This window comes from Plectropomus leopardus, chromosome 9 (genome assembly GCF_008729295.1).
Source record: "Plectropomus leopardus isolate mb chromosome 9, YSFRI_Pleo_2.0, whole genome shotgun sequence".
Lineage (NCBI taxonomy): Eukaryota > Metazoa > Chordata > Actinopteri > Perciformes > Serranidae > Plectropomus > Plectropomus leopardus.
The window spans coordinates 25,909,214-25,928,358 of NC_056471.1; the positions used below are offsets into that span (position 1 = coordinate 25,909,214).

General features: G+C 36.7%; 1 pseudogene; it reads right to left on the reverse strand.

Annotated features, from left to right (window-relative positions):
- Positions 1–1,087: 1,087 nt before the first annotated feature.
- Positions 1,088–17,476, reverse strand: LOC121947778 (annotated as a pseudogene).
- Between the last annotated feature and the right edge of the window lie 1,669 nt (positions 17,477–19,145).

Genomic DNA, 19,145 nt, shown 5'->3' on the forward strand with positions numbered 1-19,145 from the left:
GCATACCCAAAATGCACTGTTGGGCCGAGTGCACCCAAGGAGGCTAAAAAGAGCGTACTCAAAGAGCACCTGAGCTGACACACTACTTTAATTTCTAGCACTCTCCAGCATCGCAGCTCCAGTTACATTACACATATGTAATACCCCATAACTCCCACAGGGTCATAGCACGTGTCCCAGCCTCCATTTAACAGCCACGGACAGAATTAGGCGAGATGTACCCGTTTCCAGTTTAATGCTAAACTGAGCAGCTGATAACTCCAGTTCCAACTCTTGGCAGGAATGCAAAAAAGGCGTGTTTCTCAAAATGTTTAACTATTTCTGTACAGATGATGAAAGTCGATTGACAGGATCCTAAAAGAGAGCAGAGACGGAGATGTTGGAAAAAAAAAAAGAATGTATAGATACTGTGAAAAGACACTTTTCTGCTGAATGAGAAAATGTGAAAATCACCTACACTTCTAGTCAAATGGGCTATTGCACCTGTACGATACAAAAATAGAAAAAGGAGGGTTTCATCCTAAAATTCTGCCACAATGATTTACTTACCACTTTTAATCACAGGTAACCTAATTGTTGGAGTTTTTATGTCAAATGCAATTTTGGACTGAAACCCCTCAGAAACAGTAGGGACTTCACCACAAACACAGTATTATCTCGCACAACTACAAATGAAAACACAGTATTTCACAGTATTTCAAAAGCAACAGTGTTGTAATCATATGTGCAGTCAGATTTAAACATGTTGGCTGCAAGATTTCCATTCAATTTCAGGTATATGATTCCTTAGTACGACCCTGTCATCCGTCCCCACCACTCGCACATTCCTTCATGGTGAAAGTATAGCACAACTTTTTTCATGTTGTTGTAACAGTTTTTGGTATCAAATGAGTGATATTTTCTGCTTCATTAAAAAAAACTCATGAAAATTATGGTTTTCCCTTTCATTTTATAAAAATGGCAAAAAAAAGATGCAACTAAAATTTTGAGTGTGTCTGCATTAATTAAGAAATCCTGTATCATCATGTAATTCTGCAGTAGTAATGGATAGTTTTTGGACCAGAATCAGACCGTTTACATTTCGTGTTCATGGCATGCGTCTCATACCCCTGAGGCCCCCGTGGTTTCCTTTTAGCCTTTAAGGTGAGCGTTGTCCTTTTTTAAGATCTCCATCCTTTGAGGGCTTCATTTTCTGAGAGAGGCTCTTGATGCATCCACGCTGACAAGGACAGAAAAAATAAGAGAATCAATACAACATTCACACACACACACTTAATGAGGCACAACATTTAAAAAAAGATAGTAAAACACGGTTTCCGGGCATTTTTCCAATGAATTTTAAAAATGTTTCCATAAAATTTTACCCATTTCCATGACTCCAATGAAGTAGTTAAATAATGAGGCCTATACAACAATCATAGGGTGCAATAATGAGGCTCTCACACAGTGTGTGCTATGCCTCAAAGGTATTGTAGCAATACGACGCAAAACAATGGCTATTCACAAACCATTCTGTTAATTCCAAACTATTTCCAGACATAGAAAAAGGTTTTGTCTAATTTTATAACTCTTCCAGGAGTTTCATGACATGGGAACCATGGTAAAAGTAAATAGTAAATAGTAAAGTAAAGTCATAATGCATCTGTGACAAATGGATCAATACTACGTTTATCTGCATTTTGTTTAACTGCTTTCACATTGTTTGATGTGCAGATTTGTAATTTAGAATATCCTATGCCTTTGAGATGCACTTTTATTATCACACAAAGGTGGAAAATACTGCAGTTGCCCCAAACTCTGAAGAAACAGATGAATATTTGACTTAAAAGTGTCAAGTTCATGAAATGAATGTACTCTTGTCCTGATTTTTTCAATGTTTTGTGATATCACAACTGCAGACTGTAAATCTTTTGGATGCAGAAACCAGACAAATTGTAATCAAAGAAACAGCATATTTACATCGACAACTGGATCAACTTCCAGAAATACGACATTTACTGTTTGGCAGCCCTGAAGAAAACATTGGCATTATACGTTTCTGCAAACCATGAATACATTATATTTGTATATTTCATATGCATGATATGCAGCAGCATGCAGGCCTACGTTTGAGACTGACAAACAACACAACAAGATGTGACTTAGTGAGTAATGCTACATTTCCAGCAGGCTTTTAGGCAACAAACGTGACTGGTTTGTTGGATCCATTGCTCACAAAAAGCGATTTTTTTGGCTGTTTCCTACCTGGATTGTTCACTGGGTAGTTTAAGCCCCAATGTGACCTTTTCCTTACCAAAACTATGTGGTTTTCATGTTAAGTTTCAACATATCTGCTACAAAATGTACAAATGTTGACGTATCCGTGGTTTGTAGAAACGTACAATGCTAATGTTTTCTTTTTTTTTTTTAGTGCCGATTGGGTTGCACTTTGATAAATACAATATAATTAGTCCACAGCTACAGTACTTCACCAAAGTTCTCAAAAAAAAGCACTGTTATAAATTATGTTATGTGCTACCTTCCACAAAAAGAAGACAAGAACTGCCAAAAACAGGAGCAACGCAATGACCGTCAGGAAGATTATCCACCAGGCAACTTTAGCAAAGTATGTGGCTTTTCTTTCGAGGAACACCGTCACTTTTACCTGTGGAGCCAGACATCATAAGAGTGGGTTATTGCGGTACATTAACAGGTGAGTAACTAACTCAGATTTCAGTGTGTGGACTGCAGGATAATAAGAAAACCCGTTTGTAACGTTTGTTACGTCAGTGTGACGATAGACACTGCAATACTAGGTTGAGAATTCTCACCATTATCTAAGCCCAAATGGTGGGTATCTTCTCTAACACAACATATGTAAGTCATGTCACAAAATCAAAAACACTTATGGTTGTACCTTTGTCCCAGGCTTATCCGGTTGAAGTCTAATATTCTCTGGAGAGCTTAAAGTGAGAAAAGCATCCACGACAATGTCCAGGTAGTTCAAAGAGCTGTAATCCTTAGGGGGAGAGGCAAATTACATGAGTGAATGGTGGTGCACTTCAGAACTTCATGTTCTCATATATCAATTAGTTGTTTGGTCTATAAAGTATCAGAAAGTGGTGAAAAATATCATCAAGGGTTACCAAAAGCCCAAGATGACATCCTAAAATGTCTTGTTTCGTTCACAGCCCAAAGATTTTTAGTTTACTGTCATAGAGGCGTAAAGCAACCAGAAAACATTCACATTTAACAAGCTAAAATCTGTGAATTTGGACTTTTCCCCCTTAAAGTAAAATTAAAGTAATTAATTATTTCTTGCAGCTACACTTGCAATAGTTTTGAGTTGGCGAGGCTGACAACAAAGACCCCAAAAAGCTTAAAGTCAGCTGGAATAATTCTTGGAAACAATATCTTAAAACATCAAAACTGAAGCATTGTCCTCACCATTATCCAACAGAGCTCATGCATTTCAAACATATGAGCATTTGGGATTTTACAAAAACATAGGAGTATATTTCAGAGAGGATGCAGAAGACATGCATTTGCCCCCCCCAAAATAACAACAACCATAAAGGAGTAGGGGACTAGCAGACTCTTATACCATAACTTTACACAAAAGGCAAAAAAAAAAAATCACCCAAAAGGAGGAAACTGATTGTTTGACACAAAAGTTTCAAATATAGTGGTTCCCAACTGGTCTAGCCACATGGTTTAGATTTCTCCTTAGTCATCGGTTCAAGGTCCACATTTAAACATAATTACCACTTATTTAAATTTTTTCACAAAATGCAAATGAGACATGGGCTTAGAACACAAGGAAATAAAACTTGTCCACTCGTTATGGACCTACGACCCAAGTTTGGACAACGACCCACCGGTGGGGAACCACTATTCTAACAGACTCCCAACCCCACATTTCATGTGTTTTCCCCATTTTGAAACTAAACTTCTTCCCTTGAACAGAAATAACACACCTCTGTAAGGGTGGTGTTCCTCAGGCGTGCGTGCAGAACTATGAGTTCAGTAATGTTCAAACCCAGCAGAGGGCAGCGTACCTCCACACACTTCAGTCCATCAGCGCAGGTCTGAAAGGAAGGACACACACCTGAGACTGACACGGGACATATGACTGAACTAAGCTCACTAAAGACTAAACTAAAACAAAAACAAGGTGTGAAAAAACAGTTAATTAAAGTAAATAAAAACTAGACTTTAGGGGAAATTTTTAAAAAAATCATATTGTATACTAACTAAATTAGCTTTTTTAAATATACAGAAAATGTTTAGTCTTTGTCAATTTGGTCAAGTTTGTCAACACAGCAAGCATGAGCAGGTACTGTGTTTAAGAGAGTGGGGTGTCTACATGACTGTGAGTCAATTTCATCACACAGTGTTGTGTTTGTATTGTAATACATAATCTGAATTTTTAAAATCTTGCTGCTGTCAAATATTCTTCTTATTATATTTAAAGATTTTATTTTTGGGGTTTTGCTTTTGTTATATAGGACAGATTAAGCATGAAAGGAAGAGAGAAAGAGGGACATGATGCAATAATTGATGGAGAAGGGGTGGGATTTAATAAGTTTTTAATTCCCACCCCTTCTCCATCAATTATTGAAAAATGAAATGCTTCGCTTCCATTTTATACAAAAAAGAAATTTCTATGCAATATTCTATGTGCAACATAATAATAATAATTTCATACCAAGGTTTTGTATTTCCTTCTTTTTAGAAGAAAGTCCAACCCAGCAGTAGAAAGCGCTTCATGTTCAGCTTCACGTCGTCGCCTTGAGGGGTTGTGCCAACCCTCGATAGCAAACATCATCAGGTCAGAGGTGTTTATTGTTAGAGGCATGGATTACATTTTGAATAATAAAATAAAAAAGGTAGAGGTGTTTATTACCTTGACATGTTTCAGTGGATCGACCTCGTTCACAGGCGAGCAGGGGACCGACTGCACACCCTCACTGCCGATATGAGTCAAATACAGAAGCCCTTTTCCTACAGAGTTCTCCTTCGGCCAGAAGATGTTCAGCGATGCATTGGCCAAAGATTTCAGCGGTCGGCCCAAATTTGTTATCTGAAAAAAAAAAGAAAAAAAAAAGACATTGGAACAGTTTTCTTTGCCCAGTTTAGGTGGGAAATAAGCTATTGAGGAATTTACAGTAAGATGACAATAAAGTAGAGCTCACCCTAAATTCATACTGAACTGGAATTCCAATTTCATCGAATGAGTTTATGGTGCTCTCAACTCTCAAGTTTTCCCCGAGTGACACTTGAGAGGGCCTGGCGAGACTGAAAAACAAAAATAGACTTGTCAACATTTGTTGATCATTTCAAAATATTTAAAAAAAATGTCAAGCCACAGTTTAATAGCTGTCTTTTCTTTCTTTCTTTCTGCTTCTATTTTTTTTTTTACTAAATGTTTATTCATACTTGTGAACATTTGAATTATAGACAGCTACTTTGTCAGGAAACAGTTCAGCAAAAAATGATAAAAACAAATAATGGCGTCATGTACACATTTAAAGAGGAATCTCCAAAGAATTACATCAATTAAATAGAAATAAAATAAAGATGACTTTGAAAAAACAGATGTTATGTTTGGGCTAATTTACAGTTAAATCAGTACAGTGCTGTATCAAATCTAAAATAAATAATTGCAGGAGCCCATTAGTTTAAAAACGATTCTGTCTTTAAAAAGAGTTTTGCTGTTACTGTTTTTCCACTTTTATTAACCAGTCTTGCTGTTGATGTAAGGTTGGTGGTAGTAGTGTGAGCCAAGATAAAATCATATTTTTTTTCATGTAAACCTTTTCGTTTCCATAGCTCCATCAGGGATTGCTCCTATAATTTAATACAGCAGGTCTTGTGATAAAACAGTGTTCAAAATGATAATTCTGCAAAAAAATATCAATTTCAATGAAAAAAACAAACAAACACAGAAAAACAGGCATAATCCACTTAAAACAGCAAATACAAAAAGTATTAAATAATTTATATTTGTGCTAAAATGACAAAACTATATATATGTTTAAAAAAATCAATCTAATAAAATATCACAATTTAAAAAAACATAAAAACAATCCATGCTTACCCATATACCTGCAAATCCAGCCAAAAAAACACTTTGGCTAACGCCTCAACTGGTTATATATTCTGCACACTCGTCCTGCATCACAGGAATAACACCAACATTTATTCATAATCACATACAGATACAGCATGCTAATAAAAAACTGATTAACCGACTTACGTTTTCAGTTGCACGGACACATTGATGTTTTCGGTGCTCAGCATGATCTTGGATGTTGAGAGTATGACATAAAAAGTAACCTGAAGGGAATAATGCAGCTTTAACACAAAACATGCACACAGTAATACACAATAGGGATGCTGCAACATACAGGCAATGACAATAACAGTGATCTAAAAAAGAATCATAGATGTCATGTTGATACTACACCTTATATAGTATCATGTAAATAATCCAGAACCTCTTTAATAACTTAAGGTTCTTTCCGTTCTTGCTTTGCCTCCCTCCTCCAACGCTACCTGGTGGCCTTTTCACTATCTATTCATTGCAAATGCTCTTTGTACACAGTTATGATTGATGATTTTCACAGTAATTAATTTGCCAAAAAAGGAGAAGAAATCCAAAATATATAAAGAAAAAAAATTTAAGTTGATTGGTAGCATTTTCTTTCTTTCAAAATAGATACTGCAATAACATTATGAGTTGAACTCTTTTTGCCATGACAACAGTGTAGTGAAACGCACACGTGGAGGAATCTGGGCGGTGTAACTCACCTCAGCATCTCTTCGGAGAGGATTTCCCAGTTCACAGTTTATTAATGTTCCATTTTTGTTGGCTGTACAACTCACTTGTGTTTCCTGCAGACAAATGCATGCAAAGAGCAAGGAAATATGTCTATTAGTATTAGGGTAATCCCAGTACTGGAATGTAACTAAAGTACAGTTTACTAAGTAAAGTTTACTTAACTGCTGTACAATTTTGTTACACTTGAACTTTAACCAAATATTTTCATTTTCTGCTACTTTAGATTCTAGTCCATGACAATTCAGAGGCAAATATTGTACTTAATACTCCCTTACATTAATTAGTAGTTTAATACGGAGCCCTACGGAGCTCCTCTGGTGACATTTGATAAAATTAATAATCAATTATTAAAAAGACAAAAAAATCTGATTAACAAAGAGAGCTGTGACACTGTTGACACAAAAAAAAATTACCAACTTTTTGTGTGTCAACAGTGTCACAGCTCACTTAGTGGATTTAGATTCATAATGCAAGATATAATCAATAGATATGTTATGATGAATTATTATCAGTTAAGATGAGACCCCAGGTGATCCCCAGGGGTAAATTCATCAGCGGAACAGCAGTATATAAAGAAATTAAAAATAAGCTCCACCTTTACCAGCTGCAACATTCAAGTGACGAGCATATTAATGCATCAATAATTATAATCCAATTACGTCAACTATTCTGAAAGGGGACCCTGCAGAGTACTTTTACTTTTTGTACTTTGAGTATATCTTAATGATATAACGATATAACAATTGTGTACTTTTCAATGCAGAACTTTTACTTGTAAAGGGAGTATTTGTAAATATTAGATATCTAGATATTTTTTACTTTAACTCAAGTAAAAGGGCTTCTTCCATGACTGGATAATAATTAAAAAACAAACAAAACATCCTACAATTTTCATACATATTTCACAGTAAAGCCAATAATGTTAAAACGTAAAGGTCTTTCCTATCACAGATCATTTTCCTTATTGGCTGATATTCCATATTTATACTTCACACACTTACAATTTACAGCACACATTAAAACTTACCACAATTGTACCTTTAGGTCAGTATAAAACTCTGATTGCAAACTACTCTCCTCTTTAATGTAACTGTTTCTAACTGTTCTGTTGTTTGGTTTCTCATTAATTCATCTCTCTGTTTAATTTTATTTAAACTGTAATCTCAATGATTCCCTTAGGTTTAAATTAAGTTTGAATGAATATGGCACAGACCATCAGAATGTGTTGGTATGTTGATGTTTTTTTTATCTGTTTGTATTGTCTATTGTTATATAATGTTTTTTTAATCATGTGTGGTAAGTATTTTTTAGTGTGAGGTATTTGTTGTGATTGTACCTGCCCAGGGACTGCAGATGTAAACTAGCTAACAGTTAAATCTGGCATCTTTTCTCTTTTTGAGATGAATGTTTTTTTTATGTATGGCCCTTGATTATATAAAGACATGAAAAACAAAATAAAATAAAATACAAAATAAAGATACAAATAAAATAAAAACATTTAAAAAAATATTTTTTTATTACAATTCTTTCACCACAGGGTATTTGTATACTTACTGAAGCTTCACTGTAGACAATGGAGACGAAATCAAGCGTCTCTGGGAGGCTGATGATGGATTGACTCTGGTGTGCATCATCCCCATCCCTGTTAGTCACAGTAATCTCCAGAGCTACGTCTTCAACAGACGGAGTGATGACCGCAACACCATCGTCTCTATGGACGGGACACGACATGGCATGAGTCTGCAGTTTGTTTGGAGGGAGTTAGTTCTGATTACATATAGTGCTTAGTTTTTGAGTTTAATTTGTTTTCTTACTTGGCCAGTGGTTTGAAAACATCTTGATTATTTTGTCTTTCTCTGGAGCAGAACTTGTACTGTAGCTGTAGGTTACTTTGGCAAATGTTGTCCCTGCCACAACCCTTGTTAATTAAGATAATCTGTGAGAAAAACAAACAAAGCAGAAATGAACATTTTTGTACTTTTAAAATCTAAGACTGGTTATTAATACAATTCTCTCACACAAAATTTACAAATTTCTAAAGACAAACAGGTAAACAGACATATACATGCGCATCTCAAATAAAAAAATATTGTGAAAAAGTTCATTTTTTTCATACTTTAATTCAAAAAGGTAAACTTTCATATGTTGTTTATTCATTACACGTACATTTAAATATTTCAAGCCTTTTTTGTTTTCATTTTGATGATTTTTGCTTATTACTCATCAATATCAGAAATCTAGTGTCTCAAATTATTAGAATATTTCCTAAGATAATTCAATAAGTTATTTACAATACAGAAATGTCCAGCTTCTGAAAAATATGTTAATTTATACACTCAATACTTGGTGGGGCTCCTTTGCTATAAATTACTGCATCAATGTGGCGTGGCATGGAGGTGATCAACCTGTGGCACTGCTGAGGTGTTAATGGCGCCCAGGTTGCATTGATAGCAGCCTTAAGCTCATCTATATTTTCAGGTGGTTTTTTTTCTACATTCTTTTACATTTTTCTAGCTGTAAACTATAATCATCAAAATCAAAATAGAAAAATGCTTAAAAAGTTTTAGTTCATGTAATGAGTGTAGAATATATTAAATTTTTTCTTTCTTAAATAACTGACTCAACACAATATTCACAACACAATATTCTAATTTTTTGAGATGCACCAGCAGACATACACTCGTACCTCTGAGACAGTGCTCTTTTGCTGATAGAGGTTGAGGACAGGTGTAAGGTCGGGCAGACCTGCACTCGTCCTGGTTGTCTGACTGGAGTTTGACAGAGAGACGGTGACGGAGACGGGGATACTGTGCAGCTTGTCCTTGATGCCACGCTGCAACACAAGAGTTATAGTTTGGTTTAGCGCATACATAATCTGGTATTTGATTGGTCTGTTTGAAAGGGACTTTGCAGCTGAAGAAAAGCACCAGAAGTCGTATTCGGGTGTCAGTACAGATTTCCGTCTTCTGTCCAGGCAGCTTCAAGTTTCCTTGAGGTGAACCCAGAAAATTTACTCTGGGAGGAAGTCTCGCTTTTCTCCTCTCAGCATCGGCCTCAAAAGCGTAGTCGAGGGCTGAGAAAGAAACATAATATTATAACAACTGATATTTATACTGATACATGTACCCACTGCTGCTATTACTGCAGCAAACACTGCAACTGCTACGACTTTATTTATGGCAGCTGCTATCAAAATGATTGCTGCTACTTCAACATATGTCAGTAATAGCAGGCTACTAATAACTCTTATGTAAGACAAAAAAATAATGCACTGCAGGTAACAAAGGAGGTCTGCTCACTGCAGGCTCCAAATAAATAGTTTTTTTTTTCTATTAAAGGCAACGCTTTGATGTACAAGATTTTCCTCGTGTCTTTTTCATGTTTGCCAGGTTTCGCTTTCACACTTGATGTTAGGAAGATTTTGTACAAAATTAAGTAATAAGGACTTTATTAATGGCGTTTTAATAAGATAAATTAACTATTTATTACAATTTGCAGACCTCCTTTGTTTTCCATAAAAACATTAAATGCCATATGCAACACCATATAAGAGGTGAACAACCTTATATTCAGCGTGAAGAATATTGAACTGACAATAAGGAAACTTACACAGTTTGGGGTTAAACGATGCTGGATGTGCCGTGTAGGTAAAACATGCCCGAACTGCAAAATAACTTAACGCATGTTTGTGCAAAGACACATTGGATCAATAGTCACTATGTTAACAGTTATATCACTTTGACATATACTGTATGTTTTCTAGCATCTTACCACGTAAGTTTTGTACATTGTTCTTTTGTGATGTCTATTTCATTTGGTGTTACCCGCAGAGAGCTGCTGACGCTGACCACTGGCCTCGCTCTGAAACAGAGACAACAAAAATGACAGGTTCAATCAGTTCGCTGGTTTGACATTTGTTATGAGCAGACAATGGTTGTTAGAAATATTAAGAACAATCAGAAGTGTGTTGTTTTGGCTCTTTTACAGCACAGTGAAACTAAAGTTTAACACCATGCAGTGTGTGAATATTAGATTAGATAGAATATTCCCTAATATGGTGCGTCTAATAACAGGTGCCTTCAAAGAAAGTGGCCTAATCTACATGAATCATTTTAAACACACAAAAACAAGTAAATATTGGGAGAAGGTTGAAGCAAAAGATGTCCTAAACAAATCTGAACATGCAAGAAACAAGAAAAGACAAAAAGGATGAAAAACTGAATATAGAAAATTGTATTTTAAACTGTAAGTCTGTTCTGGATGTGTTAAAAATCAAGAGTTTTCATCTTAAATCAATATATAAAGCTCCGAAAAATTTGTTTTCTATATTGGGTTGTATGCTTTACATTATTTGTTATTTATCACCAACATACATACTGGCTTTATGAAAAACATTTTTGATTGTAATAGGTTACTGCCGTACTGAAAAAAAAACATTTTGTTCTTTAAACTTACCTGTAAACAAAGACAGAATCAGACAAAGATCCCACAGCCAGATCAGGGTACTGATTGTCATCCACATCCAAGTTTCCAGACAGAGAATATCCAAACAGAGTAGCTTTCTCAGGTGAAAGAACCTGAAAAACTCAAAATATTGGAACGTAATTTCAAAGTCTGTTTTTACTGCCTAAATATTTCCAACAGAGCTCTGAACAGGTGCTCTTTTCATAAAATCTCACCTGTGCAGGCTCTTTGTTGATTCCCTCTGATGAGCCGTAGTAAAGGTAGACTCGACCAGAATCTTCATATGGCGCCCCCACAGCAATATCTGTCAAAGATTAACATGATGGTAAGTACGAAGACAAAGATAGTACAGGTATCTTGAAATTAAGTCCAAACTTAAGTCAAAAATGCTTTTCTTGGGTGAAAACGTTTTTCCATATCTTAAAGTATATTTATCATTTGTGGGTTCTGCCCTTATTTTACTCAAGATAATTTTAGGCTTTAGAGAGACAGTTAATCCCAAAATCAAAAATACATATTTTCCCTCTTTCCTGTAGCGCTCTTTAGTCATCTAGGTTGTTTTGGTGTGAGTTGAAGAAACAGTTGAAGTAACCGTGCCTCTGCAAGTAACTCACCTGGCATCCCTGAGCTAGCTAACGTCATAACTCAACCAAGGGAGATGCCACTATTGTCGCCACTATTTTACTCGTCGAGTTGTTTCAAACAGAAGCCTCTTGTCTATGAGTTGATGCACGCTTCCTTCTGCACGGGGATATGGTTGGCAGGTGCAGTTCGATGAAAAGAAAATAGTTCCCTCATAAAACTGCTCACAACAAGGTCTGTGAATTATCTTGAGTAACGAGGTCATCATTTTTTAAAAAGAGACAATTCTGTTGAGTTTTTCAAATGTACTTTTTTGGCACTTTGAGCACCACAAGCCGGGTGCCATCTAATTTTATTGTGTTTGAGAAAAGGCAGACATCTCAATGGGGGATATCTTTAACACTCGACATCTCACACCAAAACAATCTAGACTGATGAATTTTGCTACAGATAATAGGGAAATGTGTTTTTTGATTTTGGGGTAAAATTTCTCTCTGATGTGAAACTTTTGAAAGATGGAATACGATATAAGTTATCTTACAAATAAAAAGTCCAGTTCAAACATTCATTTGCTCATCACAGTACACTCAAGTCTTTTTTTTTATTTCTACTGGTATGACCAGCAATTTGTGGTTGATAATGTCAGCAAACTTAAGATGAATAATTCTGTGTTTTAATATTCATCAGATTTCCTGTAATCACAAGTTTGGCCAAAGAGGCAGCTGTTTAACCAAAGATATTTAACGTTTACCAATATCTGCTATACAAAGTAAGAACTGAGTTTTCAAATTAGAATAGGCGTAATTTCTTACTTTGTCAGTTTAGTCAGTTCAGGATGTATTTTATATGAAAATGACAGTACCCCCATAACCATCTTGATTGATATCGCCAACGTTTTCCACTGCAAGGCCAAACATGGAGTCTGTCTGTCCAAGCAGTTGGATGGGATCAATCTTCTCCCAGTTTTTTCCTTTGTCATTGATATAAATGTAGACTGCTCCTCCAATCAAACCATCTTTAACAAAGAACTGCGGTGCTCCTACAGCGAGGTCCTCCCACCTGCACAAACCACAAGAACAAAAGACAGGAACTCTTTCAGCAGTCTCATCATAAAGATAATAGACAGGAAGACATGTTTGTTTTAGATAGATATGAACTGCGTACAAAGGATTCTTTGGCATAGATGTGGTTTATTACAATGTACTCAAGAGGAATGAATAACATTACTAGAAATATGTTTAATCTATAATTTTATAACCTGACTAGTATAATGGCATAAACTATAAAACCACTATTAGATATTTAGAGTGGGAAAAAGAATTACAATTTGCTCGAGCATGTTGATAAAATAAAGCTCATAGTGTCCAAAATTGAAAGTGTGTATTCTCTGGAAGACATAAATGCGGTCAACAAATTTCATGGAAATATGCTCATAATATTTTGATTTTTCTCGTAACTGGATTTTTCTCGTCCTGGATACAGATGCAGCCATCTTGTGCTGGTGATGTAATTTGGAGCCCGAGTCTGTGAGTTCCGGCCATCCGAATAATGAGAGAGCAGTGCCATTGATCTCGTGAACACCGATTGGCACCCACAGTTGCCAATCATGACTTAACACCCCGTTCTCATACCTACAGATACCTAATTGAAGCCACACTTAAATAAACATGGTTTCAACAAACAGAAAGGTGATAAAAACTACTTACAATGAAAGAAACCATCTTTGGGGAAAAATGTTTTTGATGTTTTTGGCATGTACCTTTGCCCATGGCCCATCAGCTAACATGCAGGAGTTTATGACCTATGCTGCAGCCGGCCACCAGGGGGCAATAAGAGATGTTTTGGCTTCACGGGGACCATTGGGGACCATTATTATTATAGTCTATAACTGTGCTAGATTGACGGTTATGGTGTCACCAAAACCTGTTAAATCTGTAGTAAGTTTTGACTTTTAACCAGAATGTTGTAAAGGGCAAATGCTGGTGCATACACAGTATTGATGAGAGTAAATAAATCATGATTTAACATTCTCTGGTAACCAAGAATATATATAAAAAAGTCAGTCCAGACAGATGTTAGGATGAGATTTTACTTCAAAACAAAGTTTACGATTGATGGACTGATCAATATAGATCTTTTCACTGAAATTGCATCGCTTGGCAACAGCTTGGGTCCATGTTTACTTCCTGACAGCTGATGTGGTTTAAACAGTCCAACTGTCCTGGGGTGGCCAGTGGTTCAGTGGATAGAACAGGCGCCCTGTGTATGAAGGGAGTGTCCTTGCTGCAGCAGCCGCGGGTTCGACTACGGCTTTTGGCCCTTTGCTGCATGTCGTCCTCTCTCTTTCCCCCTTTCACACTAACACTCTGTCCTATCCAATGAAGGCTAAAATGCCAAAAAAGAATAATCTTTAACAGTCTAACTGTCCAAAGAGTGGTACACATTCAGGCCCCGAAAAAATCAAATATTCAAGCACTTGAGTATAATTCTAAAGTAAAGTTACCCATCACCATTGAGATCCACCACTGCCAAATCGTAGCCAAATGAGGACGCCAGGCCCGGACCAGAGAGGACCAACTCCACCGACAAACTTCTCTTTAACACAGGGTCTGCCTTCAGAAATGCCACCTGCCCGCTGTAATTTCCTCTGGGCGCTCCTGAGACGATGGTCAGCTCACCCCGTCTGATGAGGGCCATACCAGAGTCAATGGAGAATCCTGGAGGACAGAGTATAAAAATGTTTATAGGGGAGTAATAGAAATAAAAACAGACTTTTAGGATTTCTCAAAATACTCAAAAAGAGCATTATTGCTAATGAAAATCACATCTTTATTAAAGTTTTTGATTAACCATTAGATACATGGAAAATAAAGACCTAACATGACATTATCAAATTGACAGAAACTGACCCAGGTAGCTGTCACTCTGTAAAGGAATGAGTTTCGTGTTAAATTGGTTGAAATCCCCAGTCTCACGAGAGTCTGCACTGAAGATTTTCTGATTGTCCAAAGCCTCCATTTGTACGATTCCTTGAAACAGTGAGAAAATACAGAAAAACAAAACTTAAAGGTCCAGTGTATGGGATTTAGTGGCATCTAGCGATGAGTTTGCAGTACTGGAACTTTTTTCCAAGTACCAAGCATGTACGAGAACTATGGATGCAAACAAGAAAATGCAAATGGCACTATCTAGAGCCAGTGTTTGAGTCGTCCTTTCTGGGCTACTGGAAATAACATGGTGAACTCTGTGGAAGGGGACACACTCCATATTTATATATAAATAGCTCATCCTAACTTACAAAAAGACAATTCTTATTTTCAGGTGATTATACAATAACAAACTTGTGTTGCATCAAATGGAAAACCTTTGTTCAGGGAAATATGCAAGATTTTAATGTATGTTTTAGCATGTATGTTGTAAAGCTTGTGTGCTGAAACAACCAAAAATTATGATAATAATTTTTGTTTTTTTAACAAAAAAAGTGCACCCAGTGTACCCAGCTCTTCTAGGAAATTTTTTTTCGCCATTTAAAGAATGAAAGTATGTATTTGTCTCCCATCTTTTAAGATTTTTATATATATATAGGGGGAACACTTTGACTTTGACTGGAAGCTATTAAAATTAAAGTACTATACTAAGTATTAAGTACTGTTGGTTGTTTTTTATGCATGGGGACCAGCTGTATCCTTTTGGAGTTATTGTTAAAAAGCATTTGTGCATCAATTGTATGAAACTAAAAATTATTTTAAGCCTTATATATGTTGATGTTTCTTACATGCAATAAAAGATGTAGAAAAAGAGGTCTTAAGATGATTTACAATCTCTTTGTAATGACTAAGCATATACTGTGCGTGTTTATTAATGTTGGCTGACGACACAAACACTTGGAGGTGCGGCCCCAAGTTTTATTTACCTTTCCAATAGTATGCTCCAGGTGCTCCAAATAACAGAGACGTGTTGTCCTTTGCAAAAGACGCTCCATGACCCTGTTGGCAGTATGCAAACCACTCATGGTCCAGTCGACGCTTGGTAAGATGCCTAGTGCCACAAACCACCCTTCTCCACGTCCTCTCTTCCTCTCCGACCTGCAGGTTATCTCCTAAGAGGTAACACTGACCCGTCACCAACTGAGGAGTGTATGGGCCCGGGCTCGGGTTCCACTGCTGGTATCGATGAGCACAAGACTACAAGAGAAAGATGAGGAAATTATAGTGTACTCTTAAAATAAATAAATAAATAAATGTGAAGAGTTTTGTTTACCATAACATTTTTACCAGGACCTTGGCTCGTCACTCTGACTCCCATCCACTGGTTGTTTATGCCGTTACTATCCAGGAACTCTATAAGGATAAACAAGTTGGGTTCACTGAGCACCTGCAATGTCTGTATAATTACATTCTTTACTTAGATCTTTAACTCAAGAAAAAGTACCAATATTATCATGTAAAAATACTCCATTTCAAGTAAAGGTCTGCATTCTCTAACTTCAATTCATGAAGAATATTCGCCTTTTTGGATGCTCTGTTCACCACTGAGCGAAGAAAACAAAGTATCATTCACAAATTCAAGGTAAAATGAGGTGAATAATTACAAATGGATTTTTCTGCAGGTGAAGTTTTGCTTTAAGTAAAGTCTTTATAAAATGTAGAAGTACTTCTGCATTTAAAGAGCCGCTGTGACTCATTTATCATTATATATTGTATTGGGGTTATTAGTACTGATGCATGATATAAATATTTCAGCAGCATTTTTACTTATGTAGCTGCTCAAAGTGTAGACTATTTTAGCTACTTTATACATACTTCAGTTCACTGGTTACCGACAAAGTGCTGGCATGATAAATCTGAGGGGTTGGGAGACCATTAATGAGATCATGAACAATAAAAAAAAAGGGCACTGCTAGAGAAAGAAACAGTAATTCAAATACAAGGATGTGAGAGTGGAAATTGCTGTTTGAGAAATCTGTTTACAAGTAACAGACACAAGAGACCTGCACTAATCTTAATCTGAAGTAAGCAGCTGTGAAATAAATGTAGTACTGACCACAATATATCCCTCTGAAATGTAATGTAGTGGAATTAGAAAGTAGCATGAATATACTCCAGTGAAGGACGACGATGTATTAATACATTACTTCACATTAAAACACACAAAAATGAGTCATAGACTTTCAGATAAAATAGGCAAACATACCGTCATCATTGAACTCAATGGGCTGGCAGCGCTCCAATGTTTTAGTGAGATCACACTGGTAAACAAGGCCTGTAACATTCACTTGGTTCTGGTGTTTTGCTCGCGGAGCTCCAACCAGCAATCTGGAGAAAAATACCTCAGCAGGTAAGACACAGAATTTAATTTACTCAAACTTAATCCAATAATACTAATTTTCACTCACAGGTTCTTTTTGGTCGGGTTCAGCTGCTGGTGGAAGGCGACTGAAAATCCAAACAGGCTTCCTTGATCTCCGTTTCCCTGCAGCACATGAGCGGTGTCCAGATTAAAAGCTACAACATTAAAAGTCTGCAGGTGCCAGAAACACAACAGGTTTATCACGTGCCAATGTTTTGCCATGATTTGAATTAAAATGTGCAATGTGTCCTTGTTCATGCGGTGGCTGCGCTCTCTAAGAGCAGAGTGGCTGTAAACGCTTACAGAAAAGGGATTGGCCTTAGCAGGTGCTAACTGGCACGCTGTAGACAGACAAACAGGGTGTGGTGGCAAGAAATTTATCTTCATTGTAACAACTCTGCACTGTGCACATGTATGAATTGATAACTTTAGTTAATATTAACCAACTTCTGCTTTGATGAAAGCCAAACGTGAGACCCACCTTCTGAGCAAAAGTCTTCTCTGCTGGCAGAGTGCTGATCAGAGCTGAGTATTTATAAAAGTAAAAAATGAGGTTGTTGTATGGCTTTTACTGGTTTTATGAAAATCATGTTCACAAATAGAGTACAAATAGATACAAGAGTCAGCATGCACCTGGCTGAATGCACTGAGAACTTTCACTTGTTATTGTACTCAAGATTCTCTCTAAAATAAATAGAAATGAAGGTCAAAGTAAAACTGAAATTTTTCACACAGCACATCCTGAAATGTGACTTTTTTTTTCTTTTTCCAGAAGATCAGTGCAGCCATGAGAAATTGAAGGTGTATGTGTCAACAGGTGGCACCAGAGTGCTTATTATTTAATATCTGAAAGTGACCAACCAAATACAGAAATTATCAGTAATATTATTCATCTGTTTTTGTTGTAGTAGAAATAGTGGTATTTTTAATATCTGTAGCAGCAGTTGTTGCGGTTTTACAGTTGTGATACTGTGCAATTTAAACATTAAAAAGTTACTTCAAACAACAATTACTTTAGAATCAATTACACAGCGACCAGCACATGATATTTATAACAAAACTAAAAGATTCAAGCTTATTTTTAGTTTGTAAAGAAACAGGTTCAGGGGAATCAGTGGGCTTAGAGTCATGACACATGCTGAGGCGGTGATGGTGTGAGTTTGGCTACACTTTCTGCTGCATCGCATCCACTCTGTTCGACTTCCTGTTGCTCTGTGATGGATGTTTAAAAGAAAGAAAAGGACAGGACGAATGGTTACAACGGAATTTAATACCTGGTGTGAACTGATCCAGAGTTTTTGTGACTTATCTACGTAAAACAGGTTAATGTAATGTACATGAGATGTTTTTGGTTGATGCTTTCACACAGTGACAAACAAATGATCAATGGATCATGCAGCAGCGTGGTCGTGTGGTCAGAATGAAGTGTGAATCCTCACGGGCATTTTTTTTCTTGTCTAGCTTGGCAGCAGCAACCCTTCAAAGCTTTTCACATGTAACAAAGCAAGTGGAATTAAAACTATTATTTTTTGACATGAACAGCTTACAGGAAAAGACCTGCACACATACGTGCATGCATGCACATGCACGCGCGCACACGCGCACACGCACACACACACACACACACCTGGGCAGTGATACCACAGAGTGTTTCCACTGCAGTGTTAAGGGGATGTGGTTTTCTTCTTTAGTTGTTGAGCAAAGGGAGAGTGCTGCTCAGTCACTGGTCCAACCTACGATGTTGACAGCTGCTGAACTTCTGTTCTCATACATCTTCTACTCACACCTGTTGGCTCTATCTTTACTCCAGCCTCCTTTTTTATCTGCAAAAATGACACCTCCAGGTCAAACTAATTTTGCTTGACATTTTGGGAACTAGCTTATTTGCACTTAAAAAATATCCACTGATGTAAAGATGTCTCTTTTA